Source organism: Cygnus atratus, chromosome 1 (genome assembly GCF_013377495.2).
Source record: "Cygnus atratus isolate AKBS03 ecotype Queensland, Australia chromosome 1, CAtr_DNAZoo_HiC_assembly, whole genome shotgun sequence".
Lineage (NCBI taxonomy): Eukaryota > Metazoa > Chordata > Aves > Anseriformes > Anatidae > Cygnus > Cygnus atratus.
This window is the reverse complement of record NC_066362.1, coordinates 68,848,852-68,875,645: the sequence shown is the minus strand read 5'-3', so window position 1 is coordinate 68,875,645 and position 26,794 is coordinate 68,848,852. Positions and strand designations below refer to the sequence as shown.

The 26,794-nt window shown below is 37.4% G+C and overlaps 1 protein-coding gene across 6 annotated transcripts in view; it reads right to left on the bottom strand.

The window, feature by feature from the left end:
- PLEKHA5 (pleckstrin homology domain containing A5) overlaps positions 1-26,794 on the bottom strand; it is a 168,207-nt gene that overhangs the window by 95,884 nt on the left and 45,529 nt on the right. The window contains exon 4 of one of the 6 annotated variants that reach the window (XR_004779300.1): positions 7,778-7,853. The exons of the other annotated variants lie outside the window; for them this stretch is intronic. The gene's annotated coding sequence lies outside the window, so the exon portion shown is untranslated. The remainder of the gene's footprint in view (positions 1-7,777; positions 7,854-26,794) is intronic. 6 annotated transcript variants of the gene reach the window in all.

Sequence of the window (26,794 nt, the reverse complement as noted above, 5' to 3'; positions counted from 1 at the left end):
AAGCTGGAAATGAGTTGTAAACTTACAAAGCAAAAGCCATTGTTTAAACTTGAAATAAAAGCAGCAGTGCTCACTGATTGATGCCAGCTGAAAATCATCATCTTGAGTTGAAATTAGGTATGTTTATCAGACCACCTGAGAAGGAAAGGAGGTAGCACCCAGTACAGGAGAACAAGATTTATTCATCACCTTGTTCTTCCCCCCAGCTTAAAGGGAAGGTACAAAAATGGGGGGATTAGCTGAAGTGAACAGGAAAATTATATAGTGTAAAAACACAGAATTCATGATTTTTAAGATCTGATAGATCTCTATTTCATTACTCTGCTTGTCTTTCAAATGCATTGTGCAGACTTTCCTTGAAGATTAGGACCAGAGTATGAGAAATAGCTTTACATTTGAATTTTTCTTCAACTCTTTTAAGGAATTTGAAAGAGTTTATACTGGCGCACAGTGTCTGTGTAGCCTCTCTGGCAGTTTCCATAAGAGCATTCCATTGAGGTACATCAAATATCAGTCATTTTGATATGTTGAAAATATCAAATATTCAATATCCAAGACTGAAAAGACATTTTTTTCCCAATAATTATATGAAGATGCATATGCAGAACAGTTCAGATCTTCACAGAATAAATTCTGGTGATACATATAATTATTTACACAAGTGAATACTGCCTATCAGAAAATTTTATTTTAATATTTTGACAGAAATTGAATTATTGGTAATCATCTGTATTGTTAAAAGGGATTTGCCTAATAAATTATAATTTCTGCCTCCAAAGTAAGGATTCTGATGCAAACAGAATCTACAAAAAATCAGCAGAGAAATCTTTTGTCTCCGCCTGACTTTCTAGATCAAGAGCAGCAGGGTCTTACTGATTATTATTATTACTTGTTACTGTACTTCCTCGATTAAACTTTTATGTTTGTTCCACAAGAGAAAATCTAGAGAACTGGAAGTATATTCACCAGTCACAACGTCCAGATTTTTAACGGTAAGAATGCTATTGATGTGTGCAAGAGGCCCAACTTTTTTTTTTTTTAAAGGAGTACACTGTTTGTAGATAGACTGAAATGTTTTTCTCTGAAAAAGGGGTCAATCTTCTAAATCACAAGCTTTTCCCCAACACCAGAGTTATCAAAACTTCACAGAGAACCAGCTGGAAACATTTTACATCTATTAGTAACATTTTTCTCCTAATGTCTTTCAGGGAAATGGCTCTACCATTTTCATTTAACTTTTTAAATAGAACTATGAAGATGAAAAACAGTCTGGGAAGCCAAAGTTCTTTCTAGACCTGAAAGTCTAGAATCTAAGTGTTACAGATACTACAAGATGGTAAATAATGTTATATACTGGCTCGACTTTACATATACAGATACATATACACACCCCCTCCTATCCATTCACACTGCAGTGACTCCTTAGTTTCTATTTCCTTGATTTTTGTGTTGCTGCTTTTTCACAATGTTCTCATTTTTTTTTCCCCAGCATTACATAGGCACAGAAGTTTTCACAAATGTTTATGAAAATGAGGAAGAGGAGTGCAGTCAATGTCTCAACATCAACGTAACTGTCAGATGACACACTGCTAGTCTAATAGCTGTGTCACCGTACCAGCAAAATGAAGAAATTAAATATCTTAATCTGTGGGACTTCAACATTGGTTAATAGACCAGCTGAAACAAAGAAACAAAACCCTAAACCATGCTTGCTTGATTTCAACACTAAGTAGTGTTAAAGAAATTAAAAACAATATCCAATGGACCAAATTATCAATCTGAACATATGCTGCAAACGAGAATCGCTACAGAACAGAACAAGGAGGAGGATACCTTAGAGGTCAGGATCCCAAGTTGATGAAGCAAGGACCTAGAGTGAGCAACATGTAAAGATACCAGAACCAGCTGCAAGTGATCTGTAATTTCTACATGGTGTAACGCAAAGCCAGTAGCCAAAGTAGAAAAAGCACTACAGCCTAAAGTTTCTCTGGGGCTATTTGGCTTTTCTTCCTGTTGGGCCAGGTGAAGCTTTGCACTGACATGCATTTCAGTTCCTGAGATATTTCACTGACAGCTGCTCAGGGATCACATCAGGCTAATTACATCAGGGATATGCCCTTTGGCTTTACTTTCTGCTTCATGAGACTTTGTATGCGACTGTGGTTAAGTAAACCTCTGTCTTCATTCTCAATTTGTAATACCGTGATAGCGAATACTCCCCACCTTTAAAGCAACTAAATGCAACAGAAACTGCGAGATACTAATGCTGCAATGGAAAGCTATGGGAATAACATCAACCTATTCTGATTGTTAAAGCAGTCAAACTAAATTCAGCCTAAATCTATCATGTGCCAGTTTCAAAACTCAAATCACTGGGCCTAAAAACCAATCAAGAGAAGTCTCAACTGCTTAGTGCTGGAGTCTCCAAAGGGTAAGCCATTCAGTAGCTGGTTTTGCTTTTCCTCTTGACCAATTACCAGTTTACATATGTTTCTTCATTCTTTAAGTTGCATTTTAGGATATAATTTTAGTCATCTGGCAAAATTCCACCACTGTTTCCTGTGATTGTCACCACCACCTCTTTCCCTCATCCTCTGGGCAAATCCTGCCTAACGCTGGCAGTGCTGTCACCTACTGAGCAGCAGCCAGACTCTACCAGAAAGGTAACAGAAGTTACCTCCTCAGGGAGTGTGTAAGGGCTGTAACCATACAGCACCTCTAGGTACTTTTAAAGGCAGTCCTAATGCGCTTGTTTTGACAGTCTCAATGTGAGGGCTAGTAAATGACGTTTGTTTTTTTTCCCCCCTCATACAGAAAACGAATGTACTGGGTGATGTGGGATAAAACAGCATTACAGAAAATGCCACTGTTCAAGTTGTGCCTTTCCCATTGCTGCTATAATGCAAAAACCTTGACGTCTCAGACTAGATTTTTATTTTTTTTTTTTTTAAGAAAAAAGATCATACTATTTCTCAAAAAAGTGAAAAACAAAGAAAAAACTATTCTAGATTTCCCAGTGAAGATACAATGTCTTATTTTAGTGATATTTCTGGAAACCTTTTCACATTCCTTGATTCTCAGAACACTTTTTCCCCTCAAAATGCTTCATCATATACTGAATACAGCTTCATATATCACAGCTTGTCAGAAAGTATTGGCAGGGTTTAAAACAGCATGATGCAGGCATTTTGTTTCTTTGGTTTTAACATAATCATGGTTCACATTTAATTTGGCCAAGAGAAGACCTCTAAAGACTGCACAGCAAATATTATTCTATTCAATGTAAGCTTCAGGGTCATTCCACCAGTTCCTTAGTTTTGTCACCAAACACAATCATTTTCACTGATTAAAATGTCTTCATTCAATTGCCCATATGTTAACTTTCATGCAAATGAGGGATCCTCTGCCAGCATGGTTATGGTATGATGCCAATGTAATTCCCTGGAAAAAATCTGCACACTTACATATAAATGCACAAGATAGAACGTGAGTATCTGAAATATAAATACAGAAGGAAAGATTGCTGAATGAACTTTAAATACTGAAATACTAATTAAGCATTTCCATATAAATAGGAGACTAGGACATGGAAACCTTTCTGGATTAAGGCTTTTGGATAAGAATGTATCACACAAAATATAAATTACATTCAAGCCCCTTTCAAATAGCCTGACGTACACCAAAATCAACTCTCCCTTCCTTTTGATTATAGTGGTTTGGAAGAACAAATCTGTGACTGGCTTAGAAACACAAATTACTGTATGACATATGCTTTCGTTAAATTCAGATCAGTTTCATGAACACCCTATGCCATTCCAGTATCCTTAAAGCCACTGAGATATTTAAATACTAAGCCAGTGTCTCCTCTACCACAGTACTGAAACATGCATTAGACTGAATATCAAAAATATTTCAAATGTTGATGTTCTCTGAAGCATAAACTAGTATTCCACATTCCCTTAAAAATACTGGTGCACGCACATAGGTAAGGTGAAAGATGTTTCCATTATTTTTGTTGCACTGCCTGAAAACACATTGAAACAGTTAAAATTTATGTAGTATTTTGAGAAACAGTGCCATACATCTGCCTCCCCCCCACTTTTCCCTTCCCTGTGCTTTTTTTTGGCTGATTAAAGAACTTCTGACCTATCAAATAGAATGTTTTAATCTTGGTCTTCTTTCAGAAAATGTAAAGCCCCCGTATAATTTTCTAATGTTTTATTGATGGAAATCCCCACCAAATACCTATTCACTACTGAATAGCAATGATCTAGTAAATTCATGGATAAAATCTGCCAAAATTCACAGGACTGTATCTAAACCCAACTTTAAACCTCAATGTACTGAAAAGGCAGAGACAATTCTCAGCTCATTCAGACAAGAGTTAGCTAACTCCTTTCTTGTACTCCCTTGTTACAGGCCAGCCAAAGAATAAAACGAAAAAACAAATGAAAAAGAATAAACAATTTGTGGGGGGACATGAAACATTTTAGATTTGCATTTTAATAAAACTGTTTCTCAAATTATACTACATACATATAGGAAGAACTAATAAAGCCTTTATTATTTTTCCATAAAAATCTCACGCTCAATGCAGACATCATAGCCAATTAGTTTAAATGAATACTGGTGTGCAGCTCTTTCATTTTGAAAAGTAAATTTAGATCATGCTTGTGAAACAGCTCGACTCCTTCCTTCACTCTATAAAGAAAAGTAACTAAAAAATGGCATTCTCTTGAAAGTATCAGATTGTAGCATACTGTCTAAAATGGATCAAGACTTGGTGCAGAATGCTGACAAGGATTTTAGACACAACCTTCAGTCTAAAATTGTCACAGCTCTCCATCTGGTACATGAACAGACTACACTAAAATGTCAGCTGTACTAAAATCTTTCATTTAGAAGACAACCTGAACAAAATAAGACAGAGCCTTCCCTGGCCAGAAGATTTAACCACTCAAAAAACAGCTGGAAGGCAGCTTGACTGCAAGATATCCCCCTTCACCCCACGTCCCTAACTTCCACATCCTTTGCTAATGTTTTTCCTTTGTTATGTACCAACACTGATATTCAAAAAAATTCAAGTGGTACAATGTTTATTTAAACATTATCTCAGCAGTGGTACTACCTCTAAATGCTTCAAAGTGACTTTACTACATTCTTAAGACTACACAGCCCTCCTAATGAAAAAGCGCCAAAAAACTTTTTTTTTAATCCTCTTCTAAAAACAATAAAAAACAAACAAACGAACAAGGTGAATTATATGTCCTACATTTCCAGTCACGTGAATGGACACCTTGAAGATGCTTCCAGAAACTTATAGTTCATGAAAAATTGAAGGGCAGCAGAGCCATACTTAACTTAAACTTTGTACTCTAGTATTTTACTGCAAGTTAAAATACACTGAACCACAATGAAGTAAAATAAAATCCTACTGATGACTGGCTTGTGTTAAACAAGTAAATCACAACATGATTTGAAACTGAATAAATCTGACTGCTGTTTTAGTTTTCAATTCAGAATTTAGTTGCATTCTAAATAAAGGTATACAATCAGCAGCCCTTGTACTCGATTCACCCTCTCAAATACAGCCTTTATAACTATAGGAATTCCTCTTTTTGGAAAACTATCTAGAGTCAGCATTTAATTCAAAGGAAAGGATAAACATTATTTTGAAGAGTAAAGCAGGCAAGATACAGGTTATAAAGATAACTTGGGATGTTAAACCCTTAAAAATTTCTGCTTTCCTTGAGACTACTGCTGTTCCCTTACAATCTGTAAAACACAATTTTTTATAGCTTAACATTAACTGTTATTTCAAAGGGATAGCTCAGGAGAACCACATCAAGTTCAAACTCCTTCAGTGATCCAAAGCAGAAGTCCCCCAGCCTGCCATGCTGGCACTGACAAACGAACACTGCCAGGGCAGCTGATTGCCACTGGCTCAGCACATGCTTACCTTTCACACCTCTGTTCCTCTTACACTGCCATTCCCATTGCCTACTCTGCAGCCACGAGCACAAGTCTTCAGCTTTCTCATCTCTTCATTCCCTTCCTAGAAGGTCTTAGGTTTCCTAGGTCAGCTGCTCCTCTGGAAACTCTCCTGTGGCAAACCTGTATGGATTCTTCATATTTCCTACATCTCCAAGACTCACAGCTAACAGAACCTGAAGGTATCAACACTATGAAGTTGTCTATTCTAGTTACACGAGCAAAAACAGAAATATATTACATGCTTTGAAAAAAACAAGTCAGCACAGTAATATTTGTACAAGTTCACAGTTAGCCCTTACTGTCCTTCTTCTATCATTTGTCAAACAACTGCACCCTAGCATCCTGTTTTAGCAGCCAAAGTGCAGGTTTTCTGATGGGTTCTGACAACCTTTTGCCACAGCAAGGCCTCAATTAAATGCATTATCCTCAGGCTTTCATAAAAATCTTCTCTTCTATCCATTTAGACCATTTCCCGGGGAACTCTGTATCAGAGGGTCAAGTGACCCGGCCTCCAACACCTCCAGATCCACACACACCAACCTCAGGCCTGCCTCCCTTCCTTCATGAGTGTCGGAATGACCACGAAATATACGGGTTTAGGAATCTTCCTCCTGTGAATCCAGTCAGTCTGAACCGTAACAGGGGTAATGTTTAACAGCAAGTACTTCCGTGAGGCTCAGGGACCCTACTGACAAGCAGTTTTTCCCCGTTGTATTTCAGCTCTTCTATCCGGAGCAGTATTTTAGGTCTATATGCACCATCACATGATAAAGTGCATCTTGTTGCATAAAACAAGCAACCCTCTCCAACCCCAAAATGTGTTTGCTTTTTAAATAATTAAGACCTCCACTTTCAATCCAGTGATAAGCTGTATTTTAGGCAGTAATATCACAACTGAAACCTCAGAACACTCATGAAGCTTAATTAAAAGGTGGATCTTAAATCATCTGTATTCACTGGGGGAAAAGTGCAATTAGGAACTGACTTGGGTGGGGCAGACGTTTTGCAGATGCTCTTGGAGGAAAGTAAGTTTTTAAATCAGTTGCAAGAACTAAGCTTTGACAATGCTTTGAATCATAAATACTGCCTTTCTCCAGTTAATTAAAACCTAATTGAATGTTGAGCTCTATCACACACATCCATCAGCTACTATGAAGGCTAAAAATTTGTTCAGAATTTCCAGTTATTACATACTGAAGTGCAAATTCTCAGTCACAACACAGACCTAAGAGATGTTTTTCTATTTCTTAGCTGATTAAAGAAGAAATACGTGCATATCTATCAGCAAAATTAACAGATGACAACAGTTAACTTCTGCTGTTTAGTGATTTGTGCTGAAACTGAATACTGTATCTTTCAATACTGTCTTACATAAATACAATTCTTTTACAAGAATATTCAAACTCCCTTTAAAATGTTAGATACACAAAATAACCTAGATTTAAACCAATTTACTAAGGACATAAAGAGCACAAAAAATGACTGAGAAGTGACGGTTCCTTAACAAGAACTGTTGTTATATTTGGAACAGTTAGCTAATTTGAAGTCAGAAGAAAAAAAGACCCATTTTTTGGGCTTCTGAGTTAAACAGCCTAACATTCTTGCTAAAAAAGCAATTCTTTTTCACTAAAGAAATTAATACATATATGCCAGAATTATTTTACTGAAGCAGCAGAGATATTTCAAATAGATGCCATTATTAGAGAATAGAGACAAGTATGAAGCTGAGCTTTATCTGAGGTATCTAAAGGCGTTCGAAAGGAAGAGATTAATCTCAACTCACCGACACCACTGACGTTATAACAGCAAGGCTGAGCTCACATCTCAAGTTTCCAGTTCCCAGAGAAATCATATGCGCACTGATAGAAAGACAACAAAAGGGCATGCTGTGCTCCCCCCTACTTCAATTGAATGACAGCTCTACTAACAGGGAACCGAGACACGCTGCAATATCAAAAAGAGTGGATACTTGGTATGAGCATGCTCGGTATCTCATTTAAAATGGCCTGATGTTTCAGCTCAGCATGAGATGGCCTACTTCCAAATAATTTCAGAACTTTAAGTCAAATCTAAAATCATTAATTGGAATCATTAATTGGAATACACAAAACTCAGCCAACGAGCAGTTCAGATTTTGCCTGATTTCCCCCCAGCCCCCTCACCCCATTTATTTTATTTTATTTTTTTTAATCTGAATCGATGCACATATAATTGTTCACATTATTTCCCTGCAAGGCATCCTAAGGCTTAAATACTATCATCATGTACTTCAATGTAATTGCAAGATGACACAGTAATAAACGGAAACCCTTTTCAGGATAGCATATGATCTGAACACTGAGCAGCACGACTCATAAATCGGACAAAGGCAACCAATCTGCTAAATATTCTCCAAATCAATTTAAGAATTATCCTACCCAGTGATTTCTGGGCAGCTTTTTTGGGTGTAGGAGAGGCAGTAAGGGAGACTAAATGATTGTCTAGCAAGTGGTTTATGTTCAGAAGCAGATTATCTTCACTTTAAATCTTTTTATGTATAAAGAAACCATCTAGATTCCTAATGTAACTATTCATGTTGGTATCAAAAGGCAGGTTTATTCACAGATAAAAATTCTATGCCAAAGAAAACAGATATTTAAAACCATCCCTTCAGAGATTAACATCTTTTAATTCACCCAAACACAGATACAAGTGGTATAGAGGTCTTCTATTTTTTTCCCTCCCTATCTCACAGACTTCTTTCCATATTTATTGTATATTCATTTTTAAAAATGAATATGCTACACCTTCCTCCTCTTGTGGGAAAACAAAAGCTATGCCCCAGGCAGTAGATACTTTATTCATTTATTTTTCCTTAAATGCTTTCTTGTTTATCATTCAAGCTCAAAGCAAAGCCAAGCAGGCTACTTTGTCAATGCTGTATTTTAAAAGCTGCCTTATAAACACTACACAGCTCACCTCATGGCAATTCCATGCCACCACAGCTGGACATGGAATTACTTAGCTGAATTTGAATAAATACTACCACTTGGAAGGCAGGTGTCAAATCCTCTTTAAGTACACAAGACAAAGATTAATAGAATGGTATGCAGGGAAGCAAGACATTATTCTTAAGCTTCACTAATATCTTGAACTTAACAATGAGGTTTTCCGTGCAAAAAAGTGGTTGCATTTAGTATGAGCATCTGCAGCTTCAGCTATAGTGATCTGAAGTCTAAGGCTCACACAGTGCACTCCTACGCTTTGAAAACCCTCTTGGCATGAAAACAAAATATTTATTAAGGTAAATAACTTAAAATTCATCCTTACCCTTTGACTGTGAACTTGGACAAAATGAATGGAAATCTTTCTACTTCAGAAATTCCTTCTAGGCATCAACCCGGATATCAGGATGCACAATGGAGCTATGCCACCATTAAACCCAATTTTCATGAACAAACTGAAACATCCTATTTCATATTCGAGATAATATTACGTGATTATAAAAAAATCAATCATAATCATGTAACACTAACTGCATTCATTTGATTTTTATCACATAATACCTCTATTTCATTTTCTTACACCAATACATAAGAAAACCCAACTCTTGGTACAAGGTCTGTCCAGAATGCAAAATTCAAATGAATTCTACCATCTAGTGCCAGGCTAGGAAAAGCCTGCACCATGATAAGCATTTCAGTACTTCTTTGCCAGCTAATTAACTTTTTAAAGAAAGAAAGAAATGAGTATTAAATTATATTCCACATTTTTATCTAAGCTCATCTTCCCGTATCACCTAACTTTCAATTATTTACTCCTTTGCTGTTCTTGGAACTTTCTCAGAGATACAGATTGGTGAAATACAGCACAAAAAGAGGTGTCAGGAGGCAAGAGTTGCCTCCTGAATGAGAAATATTTTCATCCAGGTAGGTTTGATTTCTTCTTCTAAAAAACAAAAGAAACAACAACAACAAAAAATGCCATTGAAGGAAGATTAACTCTACAAATCTCTATCTAATAGTTTGTATTTGCCACAGATGGATGTCGAAGTTGGGGGGGGGGGCGGGGAGCAGAAGCTAATATAATCCACTACAATTGAAGCAAACACATCTCTTCTTTCAGGTATATTCCCATTTGCTTCCCCAAATCCCATTATGCTGAGCACTAATTATGAAAATTTTATTTCAGTTAAACATTTTCCAAGTTTAAAAGCTCTGCTCCGAAGTTAAATTTCTTTATGGATACAACCTGCCATAAAAGACAGTTTTTCATGAAAAAACTCTGCATTTCTTGGACATCTGCTCAACTTTGCAGAGAAGTTTAAGGAAGCTTCAGAACAGGTTTTTTCTTTTCTTTTTTAAATGTATCTGTGTTCTGTTCTCTTAATGACCTACCAAATTTAGCTACAATGACAAAATTTTAACAGCTACAAATAGCATGCAAAAGCAAAACACTTGGTTCCACAATCTATGCAAAGTGTTACTTACAAAAGAGAAGCCTCTCACCGAATCTGAAACTACTTCTTTGCAATGACATACATTTGAGTTTCAAGATCTGCACGTTTGATAAGAAACTTTTACTGTAAATGAGCAGAAATTTGTCAATTTGATAAACATTTACTGAAAGAAAAAAAGGACACAAATATGTAAGTAGGGAAACATATCCTGTATGTATGATTTACAAAAAACATTCTTCTGATTTGTACTCTAGCTTTCCCCTGACAAAGCTAGTATTATATTAAAATCGGAATTGGAAGCTGAAACATTTTTCTAAAGTTTCTGCATTGGTTTCCAAAACAAAGCCTTGTTATCACACAACACACTAACACTATGCCAGACTTCTATGTTGCTATAAAGATTGAATTCAATGAGCCCTGGAAGAGTATTACAGGCAGAAGATTAATTTCACTGATCTCAGCACACAGTTAGAAGACAAGACAGAAAACATTTAATGACTTAGGTGTTGCTCCCCTCCTTTAATATATTTGTCAAGAAATCAGGTGGTGAATACTTAAAACACCTTTGCTCTTTTCTAAAAGCTTCTTGGCAACACACACAAACACTTTATCATCTGTTCTGACAGGAGAGCAGCTCATTTTAATAAGACTGCTGTTCTGCATTGTGCTTAGGTCCATTTTAAGTCTCAATATCAAACTCACCACTATTTCACAATGAAATATGATTCACTTTTAAGCTTATAACTAGGCTTTATATGGATTTTATTAAAGGCTTGACTTATTCAACTGATATTTTTTAAGGAACATGGTAAATTCTTCAGTAAATTATATACAGCTGCGTTTCGCAAGAGCTTAACTATGCTTCTGGCATCCTAAAAAGATTTCCACAATCATATCTTTTACACACGTCTGTTATACATGAGGTCTTTTGGCTCTCTTCTTGGTTTTGGCATGGTCACACAGGCAGCTTTCCTGAATTTGGTCTACTAAAAGCAATACCTCAAAATGCCTTCTCAAATACTGTATCACAGAAATCTGGAATTTCTTCCTTTTCTATACAGTTGAAAGCTATATTCTCCAGAGACGTTCACCCATTTAAAACACATTTCCCATTAAGTTTTTCCAGCTTAATTATCAACTGACTGTTTTATGATGGGTCACCTACTCAAGTGGATAAATATTTTTCAAACAAAACCAGGACTGTGTATCTGGGTCTAGAGAACCAAAGGAGAAAAAAACATTTATCATGCACAGAATACTACATATACAAAGTTCAAAGAGTAGTCATTTTCTATTATTTAAGTAATATAACTTCCACTTTTGTTTCCATTCACTGTTTTGCCTGTGCTAGATATTTCCAAGTGTGCTAATACTGTAATATTTAAGTCTTCCCACACCAGCAAGTATATTTCTCCGAGTCCTTCTTTTGTGATTATTCTTTCAGCTCATTTGAAAATATTGCCTCACTTCACAACTTTCCTTTCCCTTCCATATATGCAACTTGCTTTTATTTTTCTCCTGCTGTTAATGAAGATTCAAACATCCTCAATACTGAAAGCAAATTAAATAGCTGGTTACTATTACTCAAGGACAGTAACTTCAAACATTCAAGAACAAAAACACTTCAGAAAAAGGAATGCACATCTTCTCCTGTTTTATTAATGCACATATCATATGGCTACCAACATCAGAAGCTGATTAATACCTAAATCTGGACAAGGACAGACAAACATTGTAGAAAGACAGCATTCATTTTTCTGTGTTGTTTGTTTTTCTTCTGTTACTATCTACATTTTCACAACTTACAGGAGTGGTTAACTCCATGCATTCAGAGCCAGAAATTCAGAAGTTTAGCACCTACAAACTTAGCACCTACAAACTTGAAATGAACAGATAATCTTCAACTATCTTACAGTGCTTGTACAAACTGCAAGAGTACGTTACAATACCCAATGCTAAGCACCTTCTCCAAAGCATATCCTCCCTCACCTCATCTCTTCATTTGAAGGCTTCATAACTTGCAAGTTACAGGACATGGCATGAAGGGGCAAATAAGGTATACAGCATCCACAAAGACATTTACTAAATCACAAGAGAAGAGACCTGTATTCTATTCTTCATTAAGTTATTGCAAGCCTCATTTAAGTCTGTCTTTTTGTAGTCTTTCACTCTTCGTATGACCACAATTATTTTGAATAGTCAACTATGAGTTCATGCTCTACCATTTACATTGTCATTTCATTTCCAAATATAGGTATACTAAATGTTATAGATAAAACAGTTTGTGCTCCTGCTCTTGTAGAACTACAATAGAAAAATAAGGTTTATATCTGTTGTTTGCAGCTTATAAAGGCACATTAGTCTTTAATATATCACCATAGATGATTCATCTGGAAAATTATACCAGCCTCTGCCAGAGCATATAAAACTGTCACTACTGCTCTGATTGTTAATGTTGTTTTCTAAGTTTATATATATTTACATTACAGGGTCTCTGAGACTAAGACCAGGCCTGAACCAACCACCCTTCCCAAACACAAGCCACATTCTTGCCTACACTTATGAGAAGCTCTAGCTACAGAGACAGACAACCCACTTATCCTCAATGTAGACAGAATCCCCCCAAACCCACTACTGTCTTCAAATTGCTTTTCTTTTAAAAATTAGCCATTATCTTTAGAAATACATTCAAGGTGAGTGAAAGAACAATAGCCTGACAAAGGATCCCTATTTGGTATGGCAAATTCTTGACCATTTCTAAAACTCAATCTGTTTGTGCTATTCCTTTTCATTTTATGACTATTCCTAGAATTGCCATTGCAAATCTAGTAAGTGATTCCATACACAAATATGTTTATGTTTGGATTCCAGAAATTTTGCTTAAAACAATTTAAATAGTTATTCCTGATGTCCAAATGAATTTTCCGCAAATTTCCTATCCTACAAAAATGGTACAGTATTATTTTTTTTATGGCAACTTCACTACGGATCTGGCCTGCTGATGACACATCCTTCAGTTTTATTTATGAACAAAAGCAACAAAGTATTTTCCAGTTTTGGATGCAACTCAATACAAGCAAAACAACCTGTCAAATACAAGTTTCTGTGCAGGAAACATTGAAACTCAGCAGCACTTTAGTGCTGCAAGACCTACAGTTATTTTCCAGTCCTTTTTTAATAACTGCGACACGGCACAATCCCTTTTATTAACTAATAAAGTCCAAGTTAAAACTGCTGAGATCCCATTTGGAAAGTATCTGAATTCTCTAACTTAATAGCTAGCGGAAGCTCTTTGCAAGGTTCTTAAACTTACTCAGAATGACAGTTATACAGGCATCCATTAAGCTTATTCTTTATACTAATGGAAGTAATTCTAAAAGTAAAAGCATCCTTTAGTAGATTTATAGCTTAGTATTTATAAAACAAATGAAAACATTTGCTGCATTTACAATTAACTATTTTAAAAAGCCATGTTACTCTGACAACTCACTATGTTGTACAGAATACAGAATTACTGACAGAAATCAAGTCGATGACATACCTGTAGTGAAAGACAGGAAGACAAACTTCAGTATGACAGAAAATGTAATGTATTGCAAAGAGAGTATTATTTATTTCGAAATGGTTTAAAACCAAAAACATAACAGAATTCTTAAGTAGAGAATTTTACTGAAAGAAAAATTCTGAAAGTGTTCAAATTGGAAAAGGAGTACTTGTAGGTTCAATGAAAACTCGCAAATGGGCAAATCAAAAAATATATTGCAGGCTCTGGGGAACCATTTGCAAATGTGTGGAGGGTAGAAAGAGGAGAGACAGACCCTGTATCTCAAGCCTAACATAGCTCCTCAATCAAACTTCAGAATCTGGAAGCCTTCCACCAATAAACAAGTAAATACATATACAAAACCCAAGAGGGCTGATGGAAAATACGGTCACTGCAGAGAGCTCAGCTACCTGATTTTCTACATTTGTTTTCACAGTTGGAGAAGCCTTTAAGGAACACATCTACACCTAACTGATTCAAGAATCAAGAATTGTCCAGTGAATGCAAGTACCTGTAGGAAAGGGTTAAGCAATCAGTCCATGTTTCCCTTCTGTAAAGGAATGAGCTTATCTGTTGTCCAAGGTATCCAAATTGCCACAGTCCCACAGAATTGGAAGGTGCCTGACTTTACATCTGGTTTTATGGAGCTACTAGCGTCAGCTAGAGAACCAGGTGCACCTAGAGGATGCACACAGTAAAGTAGAAAATGACATTTAATAACAATGATGTAAAATGTTGCAAATGGAAAAATCTGCCATATTTTACATATTCATTAACGGGTTTTGAGATGACCATTTCTACTAGGGAATAAAACCTTAATCTTACAACAAATACTTTTTACAAAGAAGTCACAGACGGTACTGTGTGCAGACTAATCATTCCACGTATTAACATACACAAAACAAAAAAAATACTAGAGAAGTTTGAAAAAAATGGCAACAAGGATGAATAGAGGGCATAGAAGAGTTTCCACAAATAAACAAAAACAGATTAATAAACTGGCTATGGTGGTTTCAGCCTAATGGACAACTAAATTCCACCAAATCACTCCCTCCCTCCCCCATAAAGGGAGAGGGAGAAAATACAATGAAAGAGGGGTAAAGGCTTGAGATAAGGACAGGGAGATCACTCACAAATTACCATCACAGCCAAAACAAACTGAATGTAGGGAGATTAATATAATTTATTGCCTACCACTAGCAGACTAGAGCAGTGAGAAACTAAAAGCAAACTAAGAACACCTTCCCCATCATCCACCTTCTTCTACCTCCTCCCCCAAAGGGGCACAGGGGAATGGGGGCTGCCGTCAGTCTATAGCAGTTTGTCTCCACTGCTCCTTCTGGTCCCTCTCTGCCCCTGCTCCATGTGGGGTCCCTCCCACAGGATGCTGTCCTTCCCGAATTGAGACTGCAGGGGCTTCCCACACGCAGCAGCTCTTCAGGAACTTCTCCCACATGGGTCTGTACCACAGGGTCCATCCATCAGGAGCAAACTGCTCCAGCACCGGTCCCCCACAGGTGGCAGCTCCCCCCAGACCCCCTGCTCCTGCGTGGGCTCCTCTCCACAGGCTGCAGCTCCGGCCCGGGGCGTGCTCCTGCGGGGGCTCTCCATGGGCCGCAGCCTCCTCCAGGCCACATCCACCTGCTCCACCGGGGCTCCTCCACGGGCTGCAGCGTGGAGATCTGCTCCATGTGGGACCCATGGGCTGCAGGGGGACAGCCTGCTCCACCAGGGGCCTCTCCACAGACCGCAGGGGAACCGCTGCTGTGTGCCTGGAGCACCTCCTGCCCTCCTGCTGCACTGACCTTGGGGTCTGCAGGGCTGGTTCTCATTCCTCTCTCCCAGCTCTGTCACCCAGCGGTTTGTTTTTTTTTTCCTCCTTTCTTCAATCTGCTCTCCCAGAGGCCCAACCAGTCTCACTCACTGACTCAGCTCTGGCCAGCAGTGGGTCCCTTTTGGAGCCAGCTGGAGCTGGCCCTGGTCTGACATGGGGCAGCTGCTGGGTTCTGCTCACAGAGGCCACCCCTGCAGCCCCCTGCTACCAAAACGTTGTCATGTAAACCCAATAAACTGTCATGACAAGAGGTATGATAATGATCATGTTATCAATGGGTTTTATTGTAAAAAATGCACTTTCTCTCTTATACTAGAAGTAGGATGCTAGATGGTAGTGATTCAATACAAAAAAGGTGGTAGCCCTCCACGCATGTAGCTGCACCTTTGAACTGTGTTCAGCCTCCAAAACAACTTGAGGAGAGCTGCTGTAGGCTTAGGAATGGGTACAATAACCCATTATGTGCAGCTAAATACAGAAAACAGTACCTCCACCTCTGGAGGTCACTGAACCACACATTGCTATCGGCTGGGAATTCACATGTAGGTTCTAAAACCAAGCCAAAACAACAACAACAAAAAAAAAAAAGAGCAAATCCTCATCTTCCGCCATTTCAGTTTCTGGCAATTAGCGAGAAAACCTTAAATACACTTTGTCAGAAACCTTGAAGACAGTATGTATCCAGCTACTAGAAATCATTTCTCATATTTGGCTGCTTTCCTCAGCCACTGTAAAGCTCAGTAGGATTGGCATTAGTATCAATGTATTAAAAACACAGTTTCTTCAAACTTACAAATTTCTTCAAACAGTTTTTACTATTCCCCTGGTTTCTCCAAAATCACAAATTTCTTCAAACAGTTTTTACTATTCCCCTGGTTTCTCCAAAATCCTTTTCAATAGAATAGGGAATGATCCACCAACTTGTGGCATTGGGTTGACTTCACTTCCAATTCCACTAGCTTGTCAAATAAATACATCTTCCTCCAGCAGGCCAGAACTTACAGACCACTCCCTATTTTCCTGAAAATTTACACAAAGGTAGCAGTTTTGGTTGTGGAAGGAAGAGGTGAGTAATTCTCAAATCACAGACATTGAAAGATTGAAAGAGTATTGATCCAGTAAGAAGGGTAATTAACTCTGAATGATCGACAGTTAATTTACAGTTCAACTTTACTAACACTGATGTGTAATGGTATTTCCAATCATATAGTTGATATAAGAATCCTTGTTAGGGGGTTCCCACTGATATATGCCTAATACGAAGTTACTGTATACTGGACAACAGATTCACAAGCTAGCATAACTGTTTAATTCTATTCTCAGCTGAATTGCCAGATCCAGCACAGTGCCAGATTAGCTGCTAATACCATGGGCTTCTCTTTGGTACAAGCTGAGACCAGTTCAGCCAAGCCATCCTTAACAAGAACTCCCACTGTCAGACACCAGTCACTTCAACCTGCTGAAAGCAAATCTCAGAGACAGTTAAAATAAAACCAGCACAAATCAAAACCTTCATATTATGGATTTCCCTTTTGTTGAAGTCAATTTAACTGACCTAATGAGCTTCATATTCTTCAATATGAAAAAGTCTATACGATTCAATAAAAACTAGAGAGAGCAACACATTAAATGCTTTTTTAATTGACTTTTGTTTTCAGGCCAACTGCCCAGGGATAAAGTTTTATTATTACTCCAGTATTTCGCATCCTTCAAAAAAGTGCCAATTTGCACTTGGCATACCGTTCAAACCAGGAAATAAGCTAAAAAAACAAACAACACAACAAAATCCACAATAAATTGGACTTACTTGACTAGTAAACATCTCTTTAATTTTGAATCCTACAGTCAGGTTTTTGTTAAGATAGTAAACTCCAAGGATACTTTGCAAGATATGGATATTTTTTTAAGATACCCATCTTAAAAATTAAGATGTATACTCACACTGGCAGTGGAATAATGTATATATACAGTATCTTTAAGAACAAGAAGGTAAACACTGGAGATCTGACTTTCTATAAATATGCAACCTATAAATATGTAAACGACTTATTCTCATCCAAAGCCATTAATCACAGGAAATTAAGTTTCTCATGAAAAATAACCATGTGATATATTACATGCTGAAACCAAAATCCACAACCTAATTAGTCCAGGAAGGAAAGAAGACAAATTTGTGAGAAAGACAGCCAACACCTGTGACTTCAACACAAGTAAGAGGAATTTCACAGAATCTTATCAAGACACAGAATGGTTGAGATTGGCAGGGACCTCTGGAGGCCATCTGGTCCAAACTCATGCTCAAGCAGAACCATGTGCTGGTGGCTTCTGAAGATCTCCTGTGCCAGTGCTCTGTCAACCACACAGCACAGAAGTGCTGCCTGATGTTTAGACGGAACCTCCTGTACTCCAGTTTGTGCCCATTGCCTCTTGTCATGGCACGGGTAACCACTGAAAAGAGCCTCACTGTCTTCTTTACCCCCTCCCTTTAGGTATTTATATACACTGATAAGATTCCCCTGAACATCCTCTTCTCCAGGCTGAGCAGTCCCAGCTCTCTCAGCCTCTCCACACTGTGAGGATGGCTTAGTCCCCTTGATGATCTTGACAGCCCTCCCCTGGGCTCTCTCCAGTACGTCTAGGTCTCTGGTACTGGGGGACCCAGAACTGAACACAATACTCCAGGTACAGCCTCACCAACACTGAGTGGAAGGATCACCTCTCTTGACCTGCTGGTGATAACGTTGCCTAATGTAGCCCAAAATACCATTAGCTTTCTTAGCAGCAAGGGCATGTTGCTGACTCATGTTCAACTGGTGTCCACCAGGACCCCTAGCTCCTTTTCTGCCAAGCTTCTTTCCAGCTGGCGTGCCCCATGCATGTCCTGGTGCCCTGGCTTGTTCCTCCCCAGGTGCAGGACTTAGCACTTCTTGTTGAACTTCATGAGATTTTTGTCAACCAAATTCTTCAGGCTGTCAAGGTCACTTAGAGGGCTGCACAGCCACCCTCCCCAGTTTTGTGGCATCTGCGAAATTGCATGTTCACTCTACCATATGAGTGAACTATTGTTATAGCAATTATCAAACAATATTAGTTATGGATTAATATTCCTAATTGGTAAATCCTTAGCTGCTGCCACTGTACCACTCAGATAATTAATAGTATTACAAAAATGCAATACCACGCTCTCAGTAACACACAAACACCAGTCACACTAAGTAGGCTGCAAGTATGTCACTAGTGAAAAACAAGTTTTGGGTACATTTCTTGTTTAGCTTGTTTAGTTCGGAGAAGAGAAGGCTCCAGGAAGACCTCATTGCAGCCTTGAAGTACTTGCAGTACTTGAAGGGAGCGTATAAACAGGAGGGGGAACGCCTGTTTACATGTGTTGGTAGTGATAGGACAATGGGGAATGGTTTTAAACTTAGACAGGGGAGATTTAGGTTAGATATTAGGAGGAATTTTTTCCACTCAGAGGGTGGTGAGGCACTGGAACAGGTTGCCCAGAGAGGTTGCGGATGCCCCATCCCTGGAGGCATTCAAGGCCAGGCTGGATGCGGCTCTGGGCAGCCTGCTCTAGTGGCTGACAACCCTGTCCAGAGCAGGGGGGTTGAAACTAGATGATCTTTAAGGTCCTTTTCAACCCAGGCCATTCATATCATTCTATGATACGCTTCTTCAGAAAAGGGTGCATTACAGGTGTTTGCTTCTGGCAATATTAGAACTGGAAGTTTGATAAAGGAAAAAAAAACAATAACAGTACTTCTTAAAAAGTTTCAATTTAAGTACTAAACACTAAAACCTTAACCTTTGCTAGCAATCCTGCCACACTGCCAGCAAAGGCTACGGTTTTTAAAAACATAATGCAAGGTGGGTTCAGACTTACGGGTTGTTTCTATCTATATTAGCCTAGGGTTCTTACCAGACTGAAACATCAAAACACTACATGAGTAGAATTTAAAAAGTTAATTCTGCCATGAGTGTTTTTTTTTTTTTTTTTTTTAATATAAGTCAAATACACTTACCACCACTTCTTGGAAGTTATTACTAAAGACTTGCTGTTAACAAAACGCAGGAGTTGCAGCTTTTTTTTTTTTTTTTTTTAATAGTTTGCTATAATTCTTAGTACTCAGAGAAAATCTTCACCCACCTGCCCTCGTATTTTAGAATTACTATTTCCTTTAGGTTTTATAGTAGGAAGTAAAAACCTCCCTAAGCAATAGTGTAGTGCTCCACTGCCAATCAATGTAATTAAGAATCATCCAGAAAGAACACAGAGAAACAGACATATTATCCAAAAATGTATTACAAATACCTGAATTACATGCATACAGACATTTTAGTGACATTATTGTACCTTTATTCAAAATTATCACCACTTCACATTTCAAATACTAAAGAACATCAAGCCAAACTTTTCATATATATGTAAAATATGTATGAGTATTTTGATTCTTTACCACTACTTCATGACATACTATTATACTTTTTTTTTTTTTTTTTTTTTTTTAAATCTGTTTTGATAAATGGTTCCAGACATCTGGACGACTTGTTTAAGTTGACAGTCATTTGAATTTTCTGTTGGGTCTGAAGATACAAGTAATCTTTGATAATTATTCAATTTATTCCTTCTGGATAAGAACACTGAAATGTAGATATTTATTTTATAGACAAGATTTAACATTTCTGCTCTTTTATACCCTGGTAAGAGATACTCTAAAGTGTCAGCATTTACATTTGTCTGTAATGTGCAGTTACCCTGAGGCTCTCAATTGCATTAACAAAGAAGCAGTATTAACCCTCAAACATTCTAGACAGGTTTTATAGTTTAGGAGCAACATTAGAAAGCTGCACTACACTGCAACCAACTATTCCAGCCAACTTTCCGCTTCCAAATAATCTACATATGATTTGTGCCTCTTGTATGAACGCACAAGACATTTGGCTACAGGTCTTATTAACATTCTCAAGTCGTCTCTTCAACTCCTCTTCCTTTTTGAAAACTTCAGGGAATTATACTGTGAACTTCCTTTCCCAGAATCCTTACCAGTAACCCAGAATAATCCATATTTAATTAAATCATATTGGCATAACTTAAAGAGTTGGAAAAACAGAAATTTACAAGTTTATTCATGATGGTAAGTGTGATGCAATAACTAATTGTAGGGAGTACATCTGCAAACAATTACACATATGCTAGTCTTTCTTTGGCACTTCAGCACTTGGCACTATTTTTGCACACTAAAGTCACTCCACCTGGAAAAACCTACTCCTGTGCCAAGGAGTCAAGTATCTTCTCTATTAATATTTTAATGTGGAACATACATAACTTATTCACTTGAAGTATTTGAAAGAAGTTGACCTGCAGTGTAATTAATATACAAATGCAACATAAAAACGCAGGCAGAAAAACTAAATCCCACCTAAACATTCAGCTTGTACCAAAATGAAAAAAAAAAGAAAACTTGAAAAGAAAAAGAAACCCTTGTAATAGAAAAAGGTCTGCATTTATTAAGGTGAGCCTTATATGTGGTTTTGTTCTTGGTTTGAATAGCAAGAGCAGCAAGGTTGTCACAGAGTGTAACCACACACATCTCAAGTAGTAGAATGGACACAGTAAATTTATTCAGAAAAGAAAACACTCATTTGTTTGTCTGTAACTTCACCTAAGACTTCAAAGATACTGAAAAAGGACCTACCTAAGTTTGTATACAAAGAACAGAATTTGCCTTTAGAGCATGGAAAAAAAAAGAATAAATTTATTTCTTCTGGGCTATACACTCAAGGCTGGAACAGAGATGAATGCAAAGCAGAAAGCGGGATAGGACAAGAATGGATTAAACCAGGTCACAAGTGTGTATGCTTAACAATAACTTTACATATACAATCGTTACCTTTACAAAAGTCTTTCCTCTTCTGAATTAATGATTTGATTTATTCACATTAAGATACTCCTAAAACACCAGTTAACTTTGCCTTGAAGACACAGAAAGATTTGCTCCGTTTCAGTAAATTATTGGCCCAAAAAACATGCTACGTGTTAGAGAGATTCATTAGCTACGTGACACGACTTAACATTTGTGGCCCAGCTATTACGAAGTTCCTCCAGAAAGGCTAATGCTTTTACCAGCCAGTGAATTTTAAGTTCATCAGGAGATTTTAGTGAGAAGCTGCAAAGCTTAAGCTACCTTTCTTGCTGCTTACCCTGCCCCGCCCCTCGTTTGGTACTACTTCAGTCCCAGTTTACACACCCACTAGACTTAATTTTTAGACTTAATTTTTTAGTTAATTAAAATAAGGACATGAAAAAAATTGTTATGTGGTAAGACTGCAGTACACATTTCCACATACTTATAAAGGTTGCACACAACACGCCTGCATGTATTAATGAAATTGCACACGCGATAGAGAATAGCACGCAATGTTAATATAAAGCCACTGAGATCAACTTTCCAGATAGAGAATTAAATAGTGTTACAAAAAACAAACCCCAACAACCCAGTCACTAAGCATTTAGTCATTCCTAACTTCTGAGTTCCTCAAATCCCAACATATGGATACACTGCTATAAATAGTCAAACAGTGCTGTAACAAAAACAGCTTTCTAAAAAGCTCAACAAACCAGGGGCATGCACGTGTCAGGAAATAAAACACTTTTGCCAAGAAGGTACTTATTTAATTCAACTATTTAGCAGTAGTGTCTAATCATGCATGTCACATTTATTAAAAAATAATCAATACCCATTTCACTTAATTCAGCTAAATTGCTTTTGAAAATTAATTAAAAGCTAGGAACATTTTCCGTATGTCATTTAGGAGTTATGTAAGAAATATTGCTGCTGTCACTGCCAATTTGAAACAAGTTCCATCATTAGTCATTAATCATAAAATAGATTCCAGGTTTCTTCTTCCCAAATTCTGCTTTACAACAGGAATGGATTATGTTACTTGGATTTGAACCATTATATCATGATTTGTCCAGACTAACATGAATTTTAATCAGTTTGCATATTACTGTGTGCTTCCTGCTGGTCTTACTATCTTGCCTTCCTGAAGAGAAAGTTAAAGAACTACCTCTGAATGTTTTACTCTGTGTCTAGGGAATGATGTCTAGAGCCATAATAAACTAACCCAGTCTTCCAGGTGATAGTTCAAATCAGACAACACACCACTCTTCTTCTTCCCTCTGGCATATTCTGTTTATTTTCTTTGGCAATTTCTAGGTGTGCAATAAGGGGATATACTCTATGCAGGCCATTCTGTTGGGACCAATTTCAAAGACATTACGAAGGATTAACAAGCATTGTGCACTTTGGTGTCACCAGAATTCAACACAGAATGATTTATCCAGAAATAATATTGGAGAGGTAATGCAACAGAGATGATTTGCTGGTAATAACTAATCATGAAACTGAATGACAGGTCATCAATATAACTAGTTCAGAACACCTAAAGTAACAAATCACTGCAAATTACAATGGTAATTTCAAGTAGCCAACTCAACATTTGATTTCCCATACATGCTCTGGTAATTTTAAAGTATTTTCGATATGATTGGCAGAACACATCCAGTGCTTTTATTTACTGGAAGAACATAATGAAAAATACAGTTAAAATATTCGTTCATTATGTTCCTTGGAGTCCAAAAAAAAAATCAGCATTCCTGTACTGCAATGAGCTATTTTTGTTCCCTCCCCCACATTCAATCATGTCAAGGATATGCAAAGCAACAGTCGATCATTTTTGCCATTCCCCTTTTCCCCTATATACACCAACTGGTTTAAAGCATACGGTTTAAAGCATCGCCATCCAATGAAGCCAAGCACACTTGTGTTTAAAGGAAGGACAAAAAAGCTAAATATAGCAATCCTCTTCACCTGACATACCTATTACTCACATTCATCATCATTTGTGTCCCTTGAAGTTTTACTCCACATCCTACTCCCACATTACTTTTTTGTCCTCAGTTTACTTTTAGGCTCACGACAAAGTAAAAATAATAATCTGGACACTGACTGTTTTCATAACAGGTTTACAAGGGGGAAAAAAGATACTGATAGACTGAAATAAAGAATGAAAATCTGGAGCCTGGATAATCTCTCCTGCTAAAGTAAGACAGTCCTAAAGGCAGACTTCTTACTAGAAGAAAAATCTTAGGGTTTATGTTCAGATACAGAGCCTCACCCGAGTTTAACTAGCCTTAAATATATAGTATCTGTATTTAAGGTATATGTAGACTGCATATAGCATTCATATAGCATTTAGCATTTGCAACAGACTAGTATTCCCTCCTACACAGACGCTGAGCTAATCAGGCATCTCTGAGAGCTATCATAAAAACTAGAATATGAAAAAGGAAAAGCACTCATCAATTGAGGGGCTTACAGCAAGCCATGCTAATGCTTCAGAAAAGAGAACAGCACATCTCAGAATCTGTATTGCCGCCTTGGCCATGCTCACTCCGAGTTCAACAGAAGATGACAAAATTTTTCCCCCTCCTCTCCCTTGTTTTAACATGCTACTTCTTTGTGAGCACATATTAACTAGTCATCAGCTCCTCCAGCAAAGCACCGGAACAGGAAAATACTCAGTATATGCTGCCATCTATCAGAAAGTCAAGAATTTTCCATTTCAACCAAGGTAAGCAAGTGGGGAGGTGCGGGAGAAGGCAGAGAGGCTGCTGTACAAACAGCAGCCTGTTTTTTTGGCTATAACTGCAAAAACACAAAAGCTAGTATATATACTAGCCACACACACTAAACCACACACACAAAAGAGAGCTTTCAAAAGTGGAACTCATGTCCAAGTACAGACAACGAAAACGTGAAGCCGTGATTTGGCAGTCCAAGAAAATTGCCTCTGGCATGTGCCACAAAAACTTTCTCCAAGCAATCAGACAAGTATCTTCCAGAATGTGAAGAAGTAATAAAGCAAGATGAGAAAGGTGCATTTAAGACTGACAAAACCACAGCAGAAGAGCTAGTTTTCCATACAGGAGAAACTAAGTTCCCCCCAAAATGGCTGAAGTCTTTCTTTGTAGTCAAGAATGTTTTATAAACTGTCTCAAGACAACATCACTACAAGGGATTTATTTTGCTGAGCTGACAAGTGAACTGCAATAAAACCACCAGGTCATATTAGTATTTACTCAATAATTCAAAGGAAATAAGAAAAAAAGTAATATGACATGATGGCACACCTCTCAAAATGACTTTTTATCAGAGGGATGACACCTGACAAATTGTGATCCTATACTTTAAAACATGCTCTACTGTTCTTTTTTGTTGTTGTAAGAGCAGTGCAGTAAGTTTAACTTCTGTATTGGATAAGTTATCAGTTGTAATAATGAAGAACAGAATTAAGAGATATATGAATATATATGATACATTGCAAGAGAGTCAGCATCACCTCTGTAGATGAATGCCTCACCTTGCAAGTCTACTGCAATCAAATCATCAAGTCATATTAATCAGATCCATAGGCTTATCTCAAAAAAAAAAAAAAAAAACACGACTTTTTTTTTTTTTTAAAAGTCCTTTATTTAGACCTTTGAAAGGAGCCCAACTGTCATGAGACTAAACAGTGTCCTCTGTATGTATTACTAACAGGTAGGAAGGTGCAAAATACAAGAATGGATTATATATTCATACCAACTTATTCATAAGCTATCTGAAAAAGCAAGTGAGTAACACTGGAATAATTTGCAATTGATACAAAGTTATTCAGGACAGGCAAAATTAGAGTGAAGGAAGTTGCTGAGAAAGCCCATAATAGTCTGTGCCTGAGATACAAGATAACAATTGAAACCAAGTGCAGTAACTGCAAGTGATTCTTGCAGGAAAAAGCAGCACAAAGATCAGGTTTAAATTAGGCGCTACCTCTCAGGAAGAGGTTGGAGATCCACCCAGTAGTTTCAAGGAGTCGGCTCAGTGGCAATCAAATAGACAAACATCTCAAAAAACTGCAAATATTCAACAATCCGAACTCTGAGGCACTGCAAGCCAGTCTTCCTCCCCCAGCTCAAAACATGTGCTCAAAAGCAAAGGACAACCAGAAATATGGAGCCATCTAAAGGAGCAGACGCTAAACTGAGCAGGACTTGAGCTTAGAGAACGGGGGGGAGGCCACTAAGTGAAAACTGGTGCAGATAAATCAGAAAGCTGCATTCACAAGTGATACTGAAAGTTATTTCTACATTAGAAGCAGACATTTCCTCAAACTGTAAGAAATAGTAGTATTAACAACAACTTTACTAAGATGCAAATTTTATTCAACAGAAGAAATGAAGCTTTAAAAAATCTGAATCTTCTTACTACAAGTTATTCTGTACAGAAAAAACAACACATTCATATATGCAGAATAAAGCGCTAACAAATACCATGATGTGCTCTGGTGTCGTTTTTAGCTCAGAACTCCAAAAACCGAAGGGCAAAGGGTGTGGAGGAACAGAACACTGCACTCTTCATAGTTACCTTACTTTTATTATGCTTTTCCATAAAGGTCTTCGCATTCATTACACAGATGTCTTTACTCTGCAAAGGACAGCCATTTTGAAGCTATAATCTAGATGACCACTGATTAAAAAAATAATTTAAAAAATCTTCACGTATTGCTCAATTAAGATTGAGCTATAAACTACCACCACTTGGACTAGACATCCCCAGGGCAGTCTTAATGTTATTTCCACCATAGGAATGTGTTACCACTGTAATACATTAGAACATTTAAGATCACAATAAAAATCTTATCCTTGAATATGCATTTAGGGAACACATTAGCATTGTTTTGAAACTAGCATATAATTCTTCATGAGAGCAGGCTGATGTTTATGAGTCTTTTTTTCCCCTCAACCTATTAAAAAAAGTTAAATCAACATTCATGTCATAGCACAGAACCTATGCTCTCAATTCACTAGTTCATTAACAATTAAAAAAAAGAAACCTATTATTCCCAACAAGAACATTTCTGCACCCTAGAGCGTACTTTA